The sequence below is a fragment of the Grammomys surdaster genome, unplaced genomic scaffold, assembly GCF_004785775.1.
Source record: "Grammomys surdaster isolate TR1022 unplaced genomic scaffold, NIH_TR_1.0 554, whole genome shotgun sequence".
Taxonomy (NCBI): domain Eukaryota; kingdom Metazoa; phylum Chordata; class Mammalia; order Rodentia; family Muridae; genus Grammomys; species Grammomys surdaster.
In genome coordinates, this window is record NW_021604973.1 from 731626 (window position 1) to 737625 (window position 6000).

The window sequence follows — 6000 nt, forward strand, 5'->3', positions numbered from 1 at the left end:
CCATTCTAGGCCTGCTTGCCGTTCTAGGCCTGCTTGCCATTCTAGGCCTTCATTGGTGCTTAATTGTATCTCCGAAGCTCCTGTTCCAACAATTGTTCTGATCAGTTTACACACATCCTCTCACTTGAATTTCTCGGTAACGCTATAATCTTATTAAGCCCATTTTCCAGACACAGATAATCTTTTACTGTGGTCAGAAAACCCGACACACATGATCTTATTAATTCTCATATCTCGAGAGGAGCTATTTTGGCAGCACTGGGGAGCAGGGGAGGTGGAGGGCTATGAACTTTATAGCTGGTGAGAAGCAAAGTGAGTCCCAGAAGGCCAAGGTTATCAGACGTGAATGTGTGGGGGTGGGCACTGGGGGAAAGGATGTCATTCATCGTCCCTACCACCATCTGTAACTCTGTGCTCTTCCATCACACCAGTCTAATGAACAGTTCCAGGAACTAGTCATGGCCTAGAAATATCTTTTTGAGTTTGACCTTCTCCAAGGATAAATGGAGTTTCCCCAAACACTGAATATTCATTCAAAGTGGGAATTTAGGAACCCTGTCCTCTGTCCCCTTGTTTTTTCCACAAGAGGGAACAGCAGACTATGTTTTTAAAATGATGCTAGGAATCTCATAAAACCCCCCACAGTAACGCTTTCAAGTAAAAGACTTTATCCTTGTCTTCTAGGTCCCAGATCAAAACTTTAGGGATTTTAAAGACTCCCCACAGCCCATGTCAGGCAATAACAAAGCTGGTATTAGTGTCTCCGCAGAACATTGATTCTTCAGGGTATTAGTAAGAATCTGCTCTGAAATGTAAACATTTCCACATGCAGAAGAATGGAGAGGCAGGAGCGCTTACAAACCCGTGGAGGGATGGCTTGTGCACTTACCCTGAAGTTCAAGCATTCAACTGAGTCCTATTTGGCAAATACCTGCCAAGGAAATTGGTCAGGTTTCAAGGCTACCATGGTTACTCAAACAGTGCTTGAAAACCAAACCAAAACAAAAATCCTGTGGTACTAGCTTTCTTGATAGCTGGCTGACCTCATGTGGATCAATTTAGTATTACAGTTTCTCATTCCTTCCACAAAAGGAAGATTTTCCATGACAAAAGAATGGCATTAGTAAATGCTGCCCTCTGCCTGGAGTAGCTGGTATTTATACTAACATTGTTCCATGGGTAGTTTGTGGAGGAAAAAAAATAAAAAATAAAAGAGATGATACTTCTTAACTAGACATTGCAGATAAAGAAAGAAAATGATGGGAAGAAAGTCTTTGAATAGAAGTGTAGTGCACAGAATGGTCGTGGAGTCCCATAATGACTGTACGAGGGAGTCTGGAATTGGAGGCCAGCTTGCTCTTCCTAGCAAGTTCCAGGGCAGCCTCAGCTACATAGTGATTGAGGGTGTCTAAATGCTTGAGATCCTGAGACTCAAAGGATGCACAAAGTGAGAGAGACTGATGGGGCAGGAAGCAGAGACACACAGAATAATTTTTAAAAACTTATAGTCGAACACAATTCATAGACATTTAATATAAAGACAAACTATCTTTTAAATTTCGAGGAACAATAACCAGCTATAACGGAGAATACAGTTAGCATGTTTTCTCAGTAGGATGCCCATGCACAGTGTTAAAGGGGCTAAAGATCATGACCTAACATTCTACATCGTGAGCTGTTAATCTACTATTTGCTGTTTAGTCAACTATCATGTCTAAAAACTATAAAGTCTGAAAGACATTATAAAGCATCTAAGACTAAAGAAGGTTTACCACTCAAAACATCAGCTTTCATGATGACCTAAAAGTTTACCACAATACAAAAATTCCCTACAGTAAACACATTAGTAAGAATACTAATAAGTCAGGAGGATACTGTGTACTTTGAGATGCATAAGAAGAAAGGATGGGTTATTGTCATTGAAGTGACAAAGGACACAAAATGAATGGGCTGAATTTTAGATAATATCAGAAAACCACATGGGATTAGTGATGGTCACAAGGAAAATGAGGATTTGCTAAATTGTAGCAACTGATACACTTACAGTATTGCAGAAGAAAACAGAAACGTAGGTCATAATGAGTACTGGGTTAAAAAAAAACCACTTCAATAGAGCTTTCATATCTAAAGCAATAAACTCAGTCCTCTCAATCGATAGCAGAAGAGAAGGGAAAGGAAAACAACAGGTCAGTGAGTGGAAAGAGTGGAGTGCCGCCAGTCTGAGGCCAGCCTGGGCTACATAGCAAGACCCTGACTCAATATAAATGACTGGCTTTGAAATGCCAAAGATAGAATTGATTAATATCAAAGAGAAAGACAGAAGACATAGAGTAATGAATGAGATAAATCTGTAGTTGCAAAAGGAACATCAAAATAATCAAAAGGATGGCATGTTAATGAAAATGAGATGTCAATCACTATGGAAAAAAACGGAAAAGTCACTGCAAAACCAAAACGACCACACTGGTAAAATATATAACAAACCAATTTTTATTATTTAATTAGTGCGTCTCTCCTTCAAAGGATTAGCTAGGAAAAGGTGAAAGGCTTTAATTCATTTACTTGCTGTATTTGGAGCTGAAATATGTTAATTTACCTACTTTTAAGATAATTTTTTATGTGTATGGGTGTTTTTACCTCATGTATGTCTGTGTATCACATGCATATATGGTGTTCATAAAAATCAGAGGAAGGAATATATACAGTTCTGAGCTGTTGTATAAATGCTGGGAATTAAATCCTGATCCTCTGAAAGAACAGCCAGTGACTTTAAGTACTGAGCCATCTCTTGTGTCCCATGCTCATGTGTTTGAACACCTAGCCCTCAGTTGGTAGTACTATTCTGGAAAGTTATAGAGCCTGGCTGCTGCAGTCTTTGAGGGTTATGGCTCAGCGTTGCTTCTGTTCCCATTTTCTCTGCCCCCTGACCTGCCAAGTGTGAAAAGCTGCGATAACACCATCCTATTACCCGGTCTTCCACGTGATGAAGTAAACTTCTGGAGTCAGGAGCCAATGAAGTCCTGTTCTCTTTATTTCCTTCTGTCACATGGTTTGTCCTTCCAGTAACAGCAAAAACAACAACTACAGTTTTGTGAAATTTAATGTAGAAACCTTCCTTAGATATTAACTCATTAAATTTAATAGTTGATTAAAACATAATACATCAAGTTAAGCAATACAGGGATAGTTTGATACCTATTTCATTCATTTTAGTGACTAAACTTTATAACACAGTAAAGACCTAAGGAATGCGCCAATCTCAATGAATGCAGAAAAATAGCACAATAAACTTCAATTTTTTTACATAAAAGTCCTAAAATGGACTTGATTAGAAGTATTTACTAAAAACCTATAACAATGTGCTTAAATTGAAAAAACATCTAAGCATTCCTGTCTGTTTTCTATTGCTGTAACAAGACACCATGACCAAAACACTTTATTAAAGAAAGTGTTTAATTGAGCTTAAAGTTTCAGAGGGTTAGAGGGTTAGGGCAGAGCAAAAATATGGTGTCAGGAACAGCTAAAAGCTCGCATCCTGATCCACAAACAAGAAGAGAACAAGCATGCTGGAAGTTTAGAAAATGCAGTATGAGTCAGGAAGAGCCCAAACCAGGAAGGGAGAACAGAGAAGGCGTGGGATATAGGTAGAAGAGGCTCTCCCTGAGGATAGGAGGGTCCCAGCAAGGTGGGAAAGATGGGGCAGGTCAAGTGAAGATCAAGAAAGAAGAAAGGATTGTCCACAGTGATCACTTGTGCCCGTAAACCTAGCACTTAGGGGGCGGAGGCAGAAAGATTGCCTCCAGTTTGAGGCTAGCTTGGGCTAGACTGAGATTCTGTCTGAAAAACAAAAAGAGAAACAATAACAAGCGAACAAAAATCTCCGAGTATAATGATTTATAGGTATAAAAAGGATGGAGTGACACCCATTTCTTTGTATGCTAATGAAAAATTAATAAAAATGAATACTTTTAATCACATTTGTCAGAAGACAGAGCTGGCAAACTAAGGGCTACTTATGTCGAATTCGGAAAATTAGGGGAAAATGTGGCCAGAGGTATGTTGGACAGAAGGTAGACCTTGGAAAGAAAAAACAGAAGACTAGTCCAAGCAGAAGGGAAAGGGAACATGGGTAGCATAGGGATAACCTATTGTGTGCTCAGTGGATGCATAAACTGTCAATAAAAATCTGATGGCCAATAAGCTAAGACAGGATTTCCTAAGGAGAAAAATCCTTCAGAGAGAGAAGAGAGGAACTCTGGGAAATAATCAGACAAATGAAGATTTCCCACCACCAAGTATGGGAAGAAGTCAAAGGTATGAAGCTCAGGAGAGGTAACCAGGCATGTGGCAGACATAGAATAGTATGGATGTGTTAACTGAGTTACAATCTGTGTAAGAATTCTAGCTTAAGGCTTAGGCATTACTTCATAAATAACAAACCAATGAGTCATTATTCAGGAACTGGGGCACAGGTGGGAAAGCCTGCAGTTACAGAGTGGGTCACAACCTCCATCAGGTCCTCACAGGTGGAGAGGACATGTTTGCTTCCTCTCAGTATCCTTAGATCCTGATCCTGCTGCTCAGAGCCCTGCTCCACCTGACACAACCAGGCTCAATGGAGGGTCTAGGTAATGTGTATCAACCAATTGTTTAATAGATGAAGAAGCTGAGAACGAGGGAGTGACTTCTCCAAAGTCACAGAGTCACAGGATGGAATCTCTAAAGTCACTGTTGAGTACCCTTTCTGTTGCTTGAAGCTTCACTTTCCTTTGTCTTGTTGGAAGTTGTCAACCATGAAGCAGGGAGCTACCTCTGAGCAGACAGGAGACTGGGTTATGTCTGTCGAACTTCAAGACAGGGAAATAAGAGGTAAATAGTGGCTTTGGGACCTCTTGAGGAGTGTGCTCGAAGGCAGGTGTATGGAAAATGACTCTTCCAAGGCTGCAGAACAGATCTTGCTATCTGAATCATAGGGTCTCAGTGGCCCACTAGAAATTGGCATTTTAGATTCATCTTGCAGATGTGGCATCGATCTCTTCTCGAGCTTGCTTTGTCCAATGTCCCTGTCTTCAAGGCAAGACTTCCACATACTCCTTATCAGCATTCTCTGGGGAAAAGCAAAGGACAGCCATGATGTTTTAGACCGTGAAGTCCCATCAGCCAGCCCCACTGGAGGGAAAGAAGACCAGACAGAAAACAGTGCCACATCAGAGAGATTCTCCAAGGCTGCAGTGCCACTAGGAGCTTTCTGGCCAAAGAGGGGTTCTGTGACAAGTGGAGCTGACTTAATGCTTTTGTGTGTAAGTATGTAGGCATGTGTGTACAAATGCATGTGCACATGGGTCCCTTTGTGTGTACAGGCCAGAGATTAACCCCATATGTTGTTCTGCAGGTTTTATCTACCATATTTTTTGAAACAGGGTCTCCCTCTAGCCTGGAGCTGACCAGGTTTCATGGTCAAGGAACCCCAACATCTACTTGTTGTTGCCTCTGCAACACTGGGATGATAGCCATGTGGCACCATGTCCAGATTTTGAAAACCATCATTTCTGAGGATCAAATTCAAGTCCTCACACTTTCAAGACAAGCACTTTACAAACTGGGCTATTTCTTGAGGCCTTTTAATGCTTCATAAATCTATAAATTTGGTTGGAAAAAGGCAGTGGGGCTACATCTGTGACTGGGCCTACAGAAAATGATGAGATCGTAATGACCACACCATTCCTTGAAAGGTGGTGAATCAACAGAAAGAAGAGCAGGGGTCAGGCTTCATTTTAATCATTAAAATGCCACATTAATCTTTTTAGAGAAATGAGAAGCTTACCTTGTCAGCCTAAAGAGTGACTCTGCTCAGACAGAATACAGTGGATGTAGATGTTTGCAGGCTCCCTGAGAACTCAGGGCCCTCACCTTTCTCCCTACTTAGCAGATCTGCTGTCAGCACAGAAGCTGCCCACAGGCAACTGTAATCCCTCTCATGCAGAATGAAACAGAGAAATG